At 39.7% G+C, this 16,114-nt stretch overlaps 1 long non-coding RNA gene across 9 annotated transcripts in view; it reads left to right on the top strand.

Moving 5' to 3' along the window:
* Window positions 1–1,797: 1,797 nt before the first annotated feature.
* Window positions 1,798–16,114, top strand: part of LOC143515246 (uncharacterized) — an 18,537-nt gene continuing 4,220 nt past the window's right edge. Inside the window, exons 1-7 of one of the 9 annotated variants that reach the window (XR_013131070.1) lie at window positions 1,798–2,258; window positions 2,368–2,385; window positions 8,694–8,786; window positions 10,717–10,806; window positions 10,987–11,092; window positions 12,729–12,891; window positions 14,095–16,114. The exon at window positions 14,095–16,114 is cut by the window's right edge and continues 67 nt beyond it. This is a non-coding gene — a long non-coding RNA (uncharacterized LOC143515246). Of the gene's footprint in view, window positions 2,259–2,367; window positions 2,386–4,374; window positions 4,419–8,693; window positions 8,787–10,716; window positions 10,807–10,986; window positions 12,892–14,094 lie in introns of those variants that run through there. The other 8 variants (XR_013131068.1, XR_013131076.1, XR_013131075.1 and 5 more) reach the window with 8 other exon arrangements.

The following is a 16,114-nucleotide window of genomic DNA, read 5'->3' on the forward strand; positions in this document are numbered from 1 at the left end:
TTCGCGCAAACGAAACAGGTTTAACATTATGATAAACAGAAGGCCTTTTCTGGGTTTTGTGTAGTTGTGTATGAATGACTTCTTAAATATCACGACTGTTACATAACCGCATGATCAGGCACTACAGAAAAGACACATACATTTTTACGTGAAAAACAAGTGAGTTTTTCTAACCTTGGGTGCAGACTTCCCACATGTGACCTGTTGCATGAAACCCTGAATTACTTTAAGCCAACGAGGGGTACAATAAACATTCTCACCAATATGTTGTTCTTGCAATTAAATTCTTCGACTAGGCCTGTTAGGATTCTCACGTTATGTCCCAATGTTTGTTGGAACTGCAGGACAGAAATCCTCATTTTATTTGAGTTGAGACACAATAAGTGAGATGAGGAAATGCTGCGAGCGTGTTCCAGCCCAGAGTCCAGCTGAATCGGGTATATTTTTAGCTTCAGTGGTGAGTGGAGAAAGTCCAGCTTAGTCGCGAGATCAACGCTAACGCGTTGTGCAGAGCACATTCTAGGTTTGTAGCTAAATATATTGCTATATATTACATATATTATTCCTGGACGCAAAGTTCACCGAGTTGATTGTGTAATGATCGGCCAAAGGGCCATTGATCAGATACACAGAAAACCACTCGAAACACTCGAGTCGTGCGATATAAGGTACAAAATGTTTTTTCTTCGACAACCGATGTGTATTGTTTTATGCATCTGCTTTCATTAAAGTTCCATCGCGCTTTTCCTATTAACTCTGCTATATGTAGATCTGAATTTCCTGGGAGCCCCAGTTATGCGTGCATCTAAATTCGCGCCTGGTCTTCATTAGATACTCTCTCGTGTGATAAAAAAAAACATGTAGCTGACATTTTCATTAACCCGGCACGGTACACAACTGAAGAAACCGGTGGGTCGAGGGGCTCTTTGGCGGCGTTTGGCGACACCATGCGGTAGTCTGTTCAGGCAGTGGATGCTAAACTGATATATCTCTTTCACTGGTTGAATTAGTCTTTTCGAGATGCATATTGCCGTATTTGCTAAATTCTTTGCATCTAGGTTTTGTGACTATGGAACGCAACATGCTTGTAGATATCGTTGTATCTTTTTCGCAAAACAGTGTGTTGGTTTTTCATGTCGAATCCTGAAATTAATAGTAAACATTAATCCACTAGTAATGAGCGACAGTATCTTGTAGCATCGCACGGGCACACTTGAATTGCTTTTGGTCTTTAACATTTCTCACATTGGGTTGAGTTTTCTGATGCAATCTGCTTTGCAGTGTTCGTGCACTGTACTTTAGTGCAACTAGGCGAACGCTTTGGTTGAAAAAAAAGCAGTTTAAATGAGCACCCGTAGTCTGTTTAGAACAATATGATACACGGTGAATCCTGTGCGGAATCCATGGCTAAACGAGTTTGTCGTGACGGTGGACTACAAAACGAAAGGTTTCGCTAAAATGTTGAAGCACTATTACGAGAAAGCAACCGATATCTCACCCTCTTGTGAATTATACTTGACCTGTTTTTAGTTTGTTAAAGGCCATTTTCATTACCGGGAGCCTGTCTGCGACGGTTGTAATCAACGGCCATAGACAGTAAAGTGGGAAAACCTAAATGTGACGTCAATGCCTAGTAACTGACGCAGCCCCGAACAGAAAAAGACTGCAAGTCTTAATTATTATCGGTTTTATGCTGTTTTTATATGTATATGTAAACCTATATATCAATACTAAATTCGTAGCGTACAACAGATTATTTCTTTCTCTCGTTCTCTCCACCTCTCTCTCTCTCGTGAGCAGCGAATCCGTCCTGAGTTTCCCAGCGAAAGTTGCATGGAGACACACCGCGTAAGACGCGTGTAATGAAGAGAATGGAGAGAGAGAGGGAGAGATAAAGCAGAGGGAGAGCGGGAACAAACTCATAGCAAGAGAGATCATAACGAATCTCCTCCACCGATCAGTGAACGGGTGTTTTTGGGCAAAACAAAGATGGGCACTCAAGTAGTTTGTTAAACAAAAATCACTGCAACAATGCAACGGAGGCGACTCGAAGCCCTTGCACGGAGCGGGAGAGGCAACATTAATGTACAATGCATGCACTCCACGTAACGCTCCTGAGCGATGCCTTTGTGAGTGTTTTTTTCTTACTGCGAGCTAAAAATAGCTTCAGTGTTTGATCGCGCTCCAGAAATAGGCAGAGGGGTAACACTTGTATAAAAAGGACTTCAATTCTGGGAACCCTTGGACATGTTGCTGAGGTTAGATATGAATCAAAGGCAGCATTGATTCTCATCTTGTGTTTGTGTAATGTGGTCACGTTTTGCTGATTTAAAATATATATGTGTGTGTGTGCTTTTCCCCTTTCAGCAAGGGTTCGCAGCATTGGTGAGTACGTATGAGCAGTGTTTGGTTGAATGTACTTCTCCTGTGTTTGATTATTGCATGATTTGGTGCATGTATGGTATTGGGTTATACAGTATGCTATTCCCACTACGAAAGCGATGCTGGGGTAAACAACTACATTTTTTATTCTAGTGGCATGGGCTTTACACAAGCTTAGCTTACATATGTTTTTTCTCCGCTACACACAAAATAAAAACCAACCTCTCTCTCTCTCTAGAGCAGGAGTATCGCAAACGGTAAATATGAGAACCAAAACGCAAGACCAAACTCGTTGGTCTGACGGCGCTGTCGAGTCATTTTTCGCTTTTTTCTCTCCGTTACCACTGAAAGTTCGCGAATGGAAATCCCTAACATAAGAAGAATTAGGGGTAATATTGGTTTAAGCTGTGAAGAGGGCATTAGATAAAGACACGTTTGAGGAAGAAGGAGTGCCAAAAGGCGATGAAAGAGAACTGCACCAGTGCCGGCGAGAGGGAAACCCGCAGATTGCACGGTTGTGCTGAAAATACAATGTGGCGTCAAGGGGTGCCGTGCACCGGCTCGACCTGCAACAAAATCGCCCTTACCTTGTTTTGAACATCACCCGTGGAGGCGTGTAACAGTGCAAGTAACCTGCTTTCCAAGCTAAAAATACAATTTTAAGTTTCGTACTCATAAGTCCGTTTGGCAGCCTTCCCGCCTGTGTTATTTGAACAGTTCTTTCAGTTGCAGTTAAGATAGAGACAATGTGGCTATAGGTGGACTCGCTTGGATTAGCTACTCTTCCGCCCACGTCATTATACAGTGCTGCAACGGACCGTTTTCCGTGGCCATAAACTGAAATATTACTTTGGTGCCAGTACACATGTTTATATTTTGTATTCATCAGCATTATTCACCGGCTCTCAACGACAATCACACATTTGTATCTGGGAGTGTTTTTGCAACCTATGATACTCTTGATAGGTGTGTAACTTCAGACTGCAGCGCGCAGGCTTAGTTGAAATTTGGCACAATTTTTCGAAGTACGTGCTTTAGAGTGAGAATACTTGAGAAGATACACGAGTTGGCAAGCGTCGCTATACCGTTATCTTTATCTTTCGCAGCAAATTACTGACAGTTATATTGTACCTATACAGATGATCAGAGACGACTTGGATAACAGATACGCAGTTTATACGAGAAAAGCTGCGCCTAAAATCAGCGTTTTGTACTTGATTTCCCATTATCGTATTAATATTTGTTGAATACTTACCATGATATAGCCTACAATGAAATGCCAAACACTGAAATAGCCGGATAGCTGCCGTTAGGATTGTAAAGGGTTGTGTTCTGTGAATATTGTGCTTGTTCGCATGGGAGGGAAACGCCGCTGACTATCGTGACCTTTTCAAAGACCGTGTGGCTTTCTTTGTTAAACGCACCTTACCCAGACATACCAAGATCCTCTTAAATAATTCAATACTGGCGGTGTAATTTTAGTGGCAACACGGATTTCTCCGAGTCGTGACTGCTATAGTGAGTAATATGTGCGCGTTGGCTGCGTCAGGAGATGCAGTCGCTGTGCGGTGCAGACGGAAGGGGGGGAATCGTGACTGACTGGAGACGTCCGCAAATGAAACGACCACCCAATAAAATCCTCATAATGGTGGCATCTGGGCAAGATATTTACACGTTATCTCTCTAGCCCTAACTCCTTGCCTTGAGCCACCTCAACCTCCCCTTGCACCAACGAAGACACGAGAAGAATATCAGTGATTAAGGGACGGGAGGGGGATCTTGCTTTGGGATGAGTTCAGACTGGTGTGTGTGTGTGTGTGTGTGTGTGCGCGCGCGCGCACGCGCGTGCACGTGAGTGTGTGTGTGCGTGCGTGCGCGCGTTTGGAAGTGGGGGAGGGGGGGGGTAGTCCAGATATAGATCGTGACCCTCCCACCTAGTACAGTCTCTTGCATAGAGTTCCAAAAAGGGATTGCCAGAGACTATGGTGCATTTTGACACATGATTGCTATGTGGATATAGGAACAGAACTATCCGGGTAAGTAAAATTCGTCTACCAATACTACATATAATAGATGTTTTAAAAGAAGTAATGACTGTATATCCATCTTTAAATGACTTTTATATTGTTATGTAGGATGACTCCTTGGTGTAAAAGTCTAACGATAGACAAATAGTCTATGGACCTGCTGTATTTGTTTTTGTTGTTGTGGCAAACTATGTTAAAAATATTTATTCTTTATTGTAATATTATATTTGTAAAACTAAGTCATGTATTTTATTCAGTAGTGGGTGACTGTTGCTCTAAAGGTTTTATGCCACTTTTATGAAGGGAGTGTGAGGTATTGTAAGGATAGCCTATTGAGACCTCACTCAGTGGTGTCAGCAATTGAACTCTCTGTGGTCACTCTGAGATTTCTCTCTGAGGTCTTTCTCTCTGAGTTCTCTCTCTGAGGTCACTCTCTGTGGTCACTCTCTGAGGTCTCTCTCTGTGGTCTCTCTCTCTCTCTGAGGTCTCTTCTCAGAAGCCTGCCATGTTGTTGTCGTTGTATGGAGGGCGATATGGTGCTCTCTGTTCTCCAATCACTTCTACAATGTTGGGAATGTGGGACGTTTCTAAATATCTATTGATGGTCATTTGTTTCAATAAGCACTGGCAGTGAACTGGCAATGAGTGCAAATTTGAGCACATGGTACTGGGCTACATGCTTTATTAATGCTGATATAACTACCCACTCTAAGATGTGACTGGAAAATAATATATCCTGTATAATGTTACTGTTTTACTGGGAATTTGGCTGGTCACTTGTGCCAACTAGGATACAATTTGGTTTTCCCTTTTTCTTTCTCTATTTTTTTAAAGGGGGGTCCCTATATGAGCTCGACACCGATTGGTGGATGACGGTTTTTGTTCGGTCCAATAAGATCCATCGCTGCTCTCTATTTATTGCGAGCAGATTACAGACTGCTCTCTCCTCACCCAGATCACTCCAGCGGCACTGTCTGCTTAGGCTCCCACTGAACGATATCGCGAACGAGGGGATTTATGAAATTCACAACAAAAGAGTCCTAATGTTAAGAGAAAGAAAGACTATGTAGATTTTATTGTATGTGCGCATTTTTGTCGAGGCGTATCTAATTAAAAGCAGGTTGGTAGACAGAAATGTGGAGAAAAAGACCGAAAATAAACTATCGGGAAAGGAGTAAATTCAGGACCACGGACAGCGCTCTCACACAGAATACAGGCATTTGGACGCTGGCCGCTCTGAAACCCCCGTGCTCGTAGAATGTGAATGAGTTGGAATACACTTCAGGCACGGAAAGGCTTCAGTGCCTCGGTTTCCCGATGTCTGGATACACAACACGATTAGGAAACAAGCAAGACCATGCACGAGCCACCTGGATGTCACTGTTCGATGTCATGGACTTATCTGCACACGGACTGCGATTTGTCTTTCGCGAATCTTTTTGCGGTCTGGGCTTGCTGTTCATAAGTATCTAGCTGGGAAGCCCTTACCCCAAAAAGCATTTGCGGAAGGCGCATTCAGCGAATTCTCATCGGAAGACTTCTTGGACCTAAACCGAAATACAACATTTATTATTATTATTATTATTATTATTATTATTATTATTATTATTATTATTATTATTATTATTATGTGCTGATTTCTTGTTCATTTTGTTTGAGAAACATGTTTTAGCCGCTATGTGTTGCGGCTCAAGTGTGAAAGCTGAACTTCTCAACCAGTCGAGAGTTATGTGGCGTTTCTTTTGCAGAACGCTTTCTCTCGTAAATACGATTGCAGAAAGTAACCCAAACAACATCACAGTTCCACCAACGAGGTTTCAGTTCGCACGTGGGAAAACACAGAGATCCATTCGAAGGGGGGAGGAGAGAGGGAGGGAGTGGGCATCTCGTTTGTGTACTATTCACTTTGAAGCCAAACACTGTAGAAATGACCCCACCCCTTTTTCAACCTCACATAGTTTACACACTTTTTAGCTAGCATTGTTGATATGCAGATAGGGCCTTATTGTAGCTTGAATTATTAGCACATAAATCATAGGGTGCCAACGTGCGAAAATGCGAGCGTCACCGTGTACCAATACGTCATAGTAGGGGCCCTCAGAATATCCCCCCTTTACAATCTTTCATTTTCATAGACACACACACGTTCACGCGCAGTTGTAACATCGCTATGAAATCTCACTTTTCAATTACTCATCATTCACTTGCTATCCACAATAAAGATCTTGATAACTACAGAAAAATAACTACTTCTGATCAAAAAAAGCGACCGTGTGTGTGTGTGCCTGTCTGTGTGTGCGTGCGTGTATGTGCGCTTTAATATATCATAGCTGCAGTAATGTGCAGAGCGTGGCCTTAACAAACGTAGTTGCCACGACTTACGTAACTAGTGGCTATGAGTTTGTAATAAGACTCGCTGTGTTTTCAGATGTTATATCTCTGTAGACAACACTTAGAAATAAGAAGTCACGTCATTTCTCAAGTTCAGAGACAATGAAATGCAGTGTGTGATTTCATTGCAACTGGAGGCTGAGCTGTAACGTATCTACGTATGAAGTCTGTGCTCACTCATGTAACTCAAGCCTCTGACCCTAGTTCTGAAACTAAGTTCTGAAAAATCAGTTTGCCAATTTTGTGACTCACACTGTTATATTAGCGTATTTGGTTGACTTCCTTCAAACGGACAATGTATAAACCTAATGTATAAACCTAATGTATTACCTTCAATAAGCTGAGTTGACTTTGATTCATTTGTGTACGTTTTTACCTTTATATTGGTACAAGTTTGACAATGGAAAGAAATGGAGGCATCTCAAGGTACTGAAGGTATCTCAAGGTATTCTATATATATGCATTTGACTAAATTCGACCAATCCTGATGTAAACTTTAAGAAACAAAACAGTTATTGAATATACAAAATAAAATAGGCACTTCCTTACGTTACACCAGAGAACCCAATGTGATAAGAGCACGCTCTATAGAAGTTATCAGTAACTTTAGTTTAGTTTAGTTTAGTCTCTTCCGAGTTGACGAGATGCCACTGACAACAGAATAGTTTCAAAACTTTAAGTGAAAGCAATACAAGAAAAATGCATTTAAATCTAACTCGTCAGTGGCGAGCAGAGAAAAGGCCCTTTAAAAATGAGGTCTTTTAAAAAAAACTCCAGGACGTTCCAAACTTATCAGAACCAGAAATAATGTAACACTTTTAAATGACATTTTTTCTGGTAACAAGCAAGTTTGTTGGTTTATTAGTTAAATTTTAAAAATTTTAATAGATACAAACGGACATTCGTGAAACTTCACGTCTGACGAAGCGGAGCAATGTAATGATTTTTGACTTACGTGAGCATATAGCGAGCTGCACATGACACAGATGCAGTATATTATTGTTATTTATATAATCACTAATAAAATCTTATCTTGTCTGGCGTTAAACGGTTAAAATAAAGTTATTCACAGCCGCTCTATCAGTTCGCCTGGTCTCACGGCGCTCGTAACTCTACGTTCTTTCTTGGCTAAATTTTTTTTACAATAGCTGGAAAACTTAGTAAACCGAGTAATAATGATATAATATCATGCACTACAACTGTCTGAGTTAATTATAGAAATCAGAATGACAGTTACTATTAAAAAACACACATTCGACAAATAACAAATACAATATTATGAGATATACAAACGTAACAGCATGTATTTTAATATAATACCAAAATCAAAGAACAGGTCAGTTACTTAATAATTCTGTTACACAAAAAAGCTTAAATGTCAGTTAATGGGTCCGCACATCTTGTCAGCAACGCATTTTATGACGCACGGGCTGCCTCGTGGCTGCAAGCACATGAAGCCAGTCAATAAATTGTAACATGTACTAGTTTGCATGCTGTTCGTGTGTGTATGTGTGTGTCTGTGTGTGTGTGTGTGTGTGTGTGTGTGTGTGTGTGTGTGTGTGTGTGTGTGTGTGTGTGTGTGTGCGTGCGTGCACGTGTGTGGACAGAGAGAAAGAGTCCTTGCATGTACGTGATATTCTGAAGTTAGTGATCTGTGGGTAATGGTCTCTTCTTTCTTATGTGTAGCCACACCCTTGGGTAGCCTTTTTTATGTTTGTTTGTGTGTGTGTGTGTGTGTGTGTGTGTGTGTGTGTGTGTGTGTGTGTGTACGTGTGCATGTGATGAGGGATAGGCGAGGGGCATTGTTCATGATTTTTGTGATATGATGTCATATTCTATGTTCACACAAACATATCTAAAATGGTGATGCTGTTTTTGGTGTGGGGTCAACAGATAGAAGTCTACTCACCAGTAAAGAAGTTACAGTCAGGTCTTTCAATGAGGCTGAAATGAGCTGTCTGATTCACACTGTCCACATCAATCTCAGTAAGTCTTTCCATTAACAAATAAATGGAGATATTATTGTTCTTGTACTTAAACCCCACACCTATTGTTTTAGTACTTCTTCTGTTAGTAATGGTTCTGATCTGAAATGATGCCATTTGCACTATGAAACCTCTATAAGGCCACTACCATTCTAGAAACCAGTCAGTGAACGTCTCCAGCCTGTTACACTTTTCATTTGTTTAAAACCATGACGTCAGGATGGTTGTGCTGGTTTACAAGGCCCCTCGTTGTGAAGGAGATGATAAGAGATTAATGGTATGGAGCAGGGTGTGGTCTAGATGTCCTGTTTTGTAATGTCTACTGTCTGTGAGGTTTCTATAGTCAGAAGAATGTCTTGATATTTTTGGTAGCAAACTAATAATGCAGACATAACAATAATAATGTGGGCATCCATTGTAGTTAGAGAGAGAAGGCATGCTGATTCAGACAGTGCTCTGTATCAAGTCTGACCTTGATATTCCATACAGATTGTATGCATTTCTTATATGAATTTTGAGACAATTTATGTCAGTGCATTTGTTTATTACTCTCACAAATGTGCATAAATGCATACATAGGCACACACATACATGCAAGTTCAGGCAAACATTCATACACACACACATACACACACACACACACACACTCATACACACACACACACACACACACATGCATGCGCGTACACTCACACACGCACGCGCGCACACACACGCACACACACACACACACACGCACACAATTTAAACTGACTACATGTGTCATGGTGTCTGGGTTGGATGATCTTAGAGCCTACACAGCTTTTACCAGCTTTCTTGAAGTTTTTTTCCTGAAATAGGTTGTGTTAAACACAAGAACCATTTTCTCTTGTTTTATTAGAATAGGAACTAACTGGCATAGTTGAGAGGATTGACATGTGAACTCATCACAGTGAATGGTGTATGTGTATTTGGCTGTAGAGTTGTGCTTCATTTGATCAATGCTGTACATGTCAGAATTTCTCATTAAAGGTATGAGAGTATTTCACTTAAAGGTTTACTTAGGCTAAAAACACTTCTGATGCTCATTCTCGAAACAGAGGCTTTAATAAGAACAGGATGTAGGCATGACCAGCTTTAGTACTAGAAAGACCAGCTTTAGTACTAGAAAGACCAACGTTAGTACTAGAAAGACCAGCTTTAGTACTAGAAAGACCAGCCTTAGTACTTAGTGGTTCACTTAAGGAGCTCGGCCAGTTTGGATTGTGTGTGACTGTGCTGGTATCGTCATCTATTTTTGCACCAATTGATCTAACCAGATTGTAATTGTTCGGATGTGGATCAGTTTAAGATACTGACACTTTAAGAACCACCTGTAGCCAGTGAATACAGACTGAAAGACTGGCGTTGTAGATTCTTCCACACAGACAGATCTTTCACTTTTCTCTTTCTGTATCCCACTGCTGTTCAACTCAGTGGGTACAGTTCAGAGAGTTTAGAGAAGCGTTCCTGAGTGATTATTTAAGTCTTGCAGAGACAATTGGAAGACCATCAAGTACTTGCCCCAACCTCCATTATAAAACTACTTTAAAACTAGTTCCAAGTGCCTTCTTGCCTTTCTTTAGGGTATTCAGTTTACTTTCTTGCAAAACTTTGCATAGTTCCAAGCACACACGCACGCACGCACGCTCGTACACACATACGCACGTTCCAAGCCCTGCCTAATGAGTAAATGAGATGACAGGTTTTCATTCATGCTCTGCACACACAAGCACACTTTAGGCAGGTTGGTGTCCTTGTAAAAGGAAAACTTGGTATTGTAGTCATTAGATCTACTCAGAACCCAATATAAAAAAATGACTAACAATAATGTTGAAGGCTACTTTAACGTGAAAGCACATTCTTGTCTAAATATGCTCTTTTTATGTTCCTTTTATATCTCAACATTTAAGATGGTTCCTTTCTGAGATGGCCAGACCTGGGGGACTGAAGAATTAAAATATTTGAGCTTCTTCTGCCATTTCTTCCATCTCCACAGATGGGTATGATGATTATCAACATCTCAGTGGATCTACAAATGTTTTGGGATTTCATTTTACCTGTGACTTTTAAGCGGTATTTTCAGTATTTATGTATTTTTCAGAGCAAAGACTGTATTAATACACCTGTCCCCACATGTATTATTAATTTGCTATTTTAGCTGTTCATTCATACATTGACAGGATCCATGGACAATGTATTAGCTGTCACAGACATGTTTATACCCCAAGTTTAAGATGCTGATTCCGAAGGGGTAATCAGCCGACCTGGACAACAAATAATAACCAGGTACAAAGAACACAGTCCCGAGCTTGCTCTGCTCTGCACTACTGTAAGGAGTTGCTGTCATAGAGTGAGCTGGTTCCTACCACTATAAAGCTGATACCCATATTGACAGCTGGTTGCCAGATTGCTTGCTACACGTTTAAACATCATGTGTGAGGCAAGGTGTGAGGGATGAGTCAGAGCCAGGAGGGGCAGTAGAGGGGAGGGGCTCTCTCTGCTACCTGTGAACGAGCCTGTGAAATGGCAGGATCGAGAGTCCTAGACTAAAATGGTCCACACACCTGTCAAATATCATGTGCTTGCAGTAAAAATGCCACTTCACACGGGCGGTTTTAGAGTTCATACATGCCATTTGTTTTGTTGAGTGTGTTGCATATTTGTGTTGCATGTTCGTGTTGTATGTTCATGTTGTATGTTCGTGTTGCATGTTTGTGTTGCATGTTCATGTTGTATGTTCGTGTTGCATGTTTGTGTTGCATGTTCATGTTGTATGTTCGTGTTGCATCTTCATGCTGTATGTTCGTGTTGTATGTTCCTGTTGCATGTTCGTGTTGTATGTTCGTGTTGTATGTTCCTGTTGCATGTTCGTGTTGTATGTTCCTGTTGTATGTTCCTGTTGCATGTTCGTGTTGTATGTTCCTGTTGTATGTTCCTGTTGTATGTTCAGCATGCTCAGCACCTTCATTCTTTTGTCTCACTGACATGTTCATGTAATTTGTCCCTGTTTCTTTTCATACTGAATGACTTGGGAGAAGGAGCTTCATTGGTATTGCATGTCTGAGATTGGAATAGCCGTTAAAACACGTCCAGATTACAGCCAGAACTAGAAAACATATAGAGTCATATAAAGCAGCAGTGGATGTATATGTTTTTAGATTATAATCTGATGTCAGACTACAGATATTATTTTGTTTCAGTAACATTCCTCTAGTGTAAGGAATACAGTTACCAATTAAATTTTGACATTCTCTTCTCTTCATTATTACACATGAATATTTAATGATTACACAGTTACATAGTTTTCAATCCCACAGTTCAAAGTTCTATGAAAGATGTGAGTAACATCACACACACATGCGTGTGAGTAACATCACACACACACACACACACACACAAACACACACGTGTGTGTAACTTCTGAGATCATTCAGGGTGTCTCACACACACTCCAGACACCCCAACCCACACTGTACACTTCAAACATGGAGTCATTTAGATGTGTATTAGTTGTATGGATTTTAATGTTTTATTTTTGTTTGTTTGTTGTTGTTTGTTTGTTTTTCTAAGGAAAACCAATTAAACAAATACTCACACTGTATTGAAATCAGAGCAGTGAAAGTTAAATTCACAGGATGGCACGAGCAGTTTATGATAACATCAGAAGCCTTTTTAAAATACTATAGTTTAAAAATACTATAGTTTTTATTTGGATGAGATGATTTTATGATAAAATATGTGTTTATAAATGGGATGAAAAATGTTGAGACTAAATGACTATTGAATTTGAGATGTGTGTCTAGAGAAAAAGAGGGAAGAAAAAAACAGCAACTGTTAATTGTCTGGATTTATAGAAACTTTACCTCTTTGGGGCCATATGATGTGATACGCATACATGAACTTCCTAATGGGTGTTTTTCAGTTTTAGGACATTTGTGAGTGACCCAGACCACGTCAAGATGTGTGTGTAGCCAGAACACACTTCTGCAGAGAACAGTCAGCCAGAAGGAGACGGTCAGAGGCAGGAAGATATGGGCGTTTGCTGAGATCCAGCATAAAATGGATGAAGCAGTTATCACAGCTAGGTATTACCTAACAACCACTTAGCTTAAAACTAAAATAGGCGAGGCTTTAAAAGACTTTAAAGTGTGTTGTGGTTTCCGTTTGTGAGCCTGTCTAATATTCATTGCCAGTGCTCACTATTCTTTGACTATAGAATTTATTAGAAATGTGAAAATAACACAAACATCAGTGTGTTCAGTGTTACTTTCTCTCTACATTTAATTTAAATGTATACCAACTCTGCTTAGGCTCTGAAACATGATTCAGTTCATTTTACATTTATATAACTATACTGCAGTATAATTTAGATTTATATTCCATACTGATATTTTCATACTATGCAGGTTACTACTTATATTCTGTCATTTCTGATATAGACACAAGGGCAGTCTTAGCAACACCATTTGTTTGTAACTACCAGGATATTTACAGTAGAGAATGGAAAAAAAAACATCACACAAATGCCGTGGCCTCGGGCCTCCAGAACAAACGTTTGATTCGCTCCATTCAGCATTTTACTGTCATTCCAATTTTCCAGTTTTTTATGGGAATTCCCATAAAAGTACATGCAAGCTAGTGCGCATATACATTGTTCTAGCCAAAAATAAGTTAGTTTGATTTTTTTGTACAAAATTATATTAGGAGATTATAGTGACCCCCAAGACAAATGTATTTTAACATGTTTAACATTACTTAAAATTCAAAAGTTTACCAATTTCATAGTGGTTCTGATGTAGAAAACATAGGAATATAAAATTGGCTTAAAAATGTTTGTCCAGATGAAAGGAATATTAGAAACCTCCCAGGAAACAGTGGAGGGTAACATAAACTGAGGAAGGTGTGTGGTTACAAACCTGGCTGTCAATAGGAGTGAGATAATGTATTCAGCCTTACCTCAGGTAAAGCTAGCGTTTGGTATAACACTTGAATGAAATATTGTAATTATGTGTATGTTAAATGGGTTCAAGAACTCGGCATTGTCACTCTGGTGTCTGACGCATTTGTGTTCTGCCATGACTTAATCATGAGACATAATACAGTGTGAGCACACATGCTTATATATGGATAGAGTAAATAAATTAGATAAACAATTGAGTCTAAATGTGAGGGGTTTGAAGTGTAAACAGTGCATATGTAATGTATACTTAGTGTTCTGGTGACACACAGTCTGACCTGTTAGGTTACTTTGACACCATTCTGTGTCGTTTTTATTTGTGTTGGGACAGAATCTGAGTGTGAACTCATAACGATGGATTTGTAGGGCTCTTCAGTAGAAGAGAGAAGACTATGGCTAGACGGACCGTCATGTGCAGACATTTCAGCATGTGTGTACGTCTAAGTTTGTGTTTGTGGGGAAGGGGCAGTGATTACATAGAGACATGAGTGTGCATGCTCCGGTTCACTAGTGTGTGATTGTGTGTAGTTAAAGCAGTTAAAACTGTTGTCAGACGTACTTGCTGGTGCTTGTGCAGACATATGCGGGTAGTATTTCTCAGTGAAGAACACTATAGATTTGTTTCTATGTGAAATGACATTCTTATACTTGTGACTGCTTGATGGATAAATTCTATCTAGGTTTTTGGAAAAAAATATTTGTCTGCAGATGAGTCAATGCTCAAATCCATAGGGGTGTATGTGTGTGTGTGTGTGTGTGTGTGTGTGTGTGTGTGTGTGTGTGTGTGTGTGTGTGTGTGTGTGTGTGAGTGCGTGCGTGTGTGTGTGTGTGTGTGTGTGTGTGTGTGTGTGTGTGAGTGCGTGCCCGTGTGTGTGTGTGTGTGTGTGTGTGTGTGTGTGTGTGTTGTGCGTGCATGCACACATGGACACGCGCTTCTATTTGAGTGTGTGTATGTGCATATATGTGTATGCGTGCCTGTGTGTATCTCTCAGTTTGTCTGACTGCCTGTCTGTGTGTAAGTCTGTATACAAGTCCAACAGTTTTATATGACTGTACGTATCTGTGTTGCTGTGTGTGTTGGCTGTTCTAATTTATCATTAGCAGATTCTCAGCCAGACAATTTTAAACACCTGTGGCAAATGTACGTTTACTACATTGTGACGTCAGATTAAATTAAATTAAATTACCTTTTTAATTCTGCTAGGAAGAGCAGAAGCTAAACTGGCATAAAATGACTTTGAGCGCAATGTCATTGTCAGAGACAAACTTCATAAATGCACAGTTCTTCATTTAGTATTAACCTGCTGTGTGTACAACACAGAAATCAGCCCTTTAAAAGTTTTAAAGAATATGGTTTTGAACAGGCAGTGTAAGAATGATTATTTGTGAAAAGAATCTTTATTATAAAATACCTTTGTCAGTACTCATTGATTTTAAAAAGTATTAATAGTGCAAATGTATTATTAATTTAAAATATTCATGTCAGGTTTTTAAGGTGAAATTATTTACAAATGTGCACATAAAAATATATGCAGATTAAATTGTAGCCTATACATACTATAACAGACTTGTTTATTAAAAGTCATGAGGCTTTGGAGAGAAGTAAATCTGTTTAATGTGAATCTACATACTGGTGATTATTAATAACATTAATAGTTACATGCCATGCCATGTCTTGTGTTTATGTGTTTGTGTATGTGAATGTATATGTTTGTATATATACGTGTGTGTGTGTGTGTGTGTGTGTGTGTGTGTGTGTGTGTGTGTGTGTGTGTGTGTGTGTGTGTGTGTGTGTGTAAGTGAAAGAGAGAGATAGGAGAGAAGCAGAAAGAGGTACAGTATGTATATGTCTGTGCATACGTTGTATGTTTATATCATATGTGAACATGTGTGGAGCGTTTACGCCTGAGTAAGGGTGTGTGTGTATTTTGTGTAAGTGTGTCTTTACCCATTTAAGTTTATTACTAACTGTAGAAGGCAGAGAGTTCTTTAGGTGTGTGAATGTGTGTGAATTCTTTAGGGAGAAAGACAGAAAACAAATGTTTGAGCAGAGGCCATTTCCTGCTGATACAAAAATTTCACATGATGAAATATAATTATTTTACCAGGAGCCAAAGATTTATTATAAATCTTGTTTTTTGATAAGGAGAAGGCTCTCTAAGGCTTCTGAAATGTATTAATAGTGCCTTTATTAAAATGTTTTGGCACCATGTGTCAGACGTCTTCTTAAGATGCTTCATATTTTAAAGTGTTTTTCAAACTGCTGCTCATATTTTTACAACTCCAGATTTACTTAACACATCCTCTTTTAATAGAAAACACATAAAGGCAATTTACTGCCATTTCAGTTC

The sequence above is a fragment of the Brachyhypopomus gauderio genome, chromosome 5, assembly GCF_052324685.1.
Source record: "Brachyhypopomus gauderio isolate BG-103 chromosome 5, BGAUD_0.2, whole genome shotgun sequence".
NCBI classification, from domain to species: domain Eukaryota; kingdom Metazoa; phylum Chordata; class Actinopteri; order Gymnotiformes; family Hypopomidae; genus Brachyhypopomus; species Brachyhypopomus gauderio.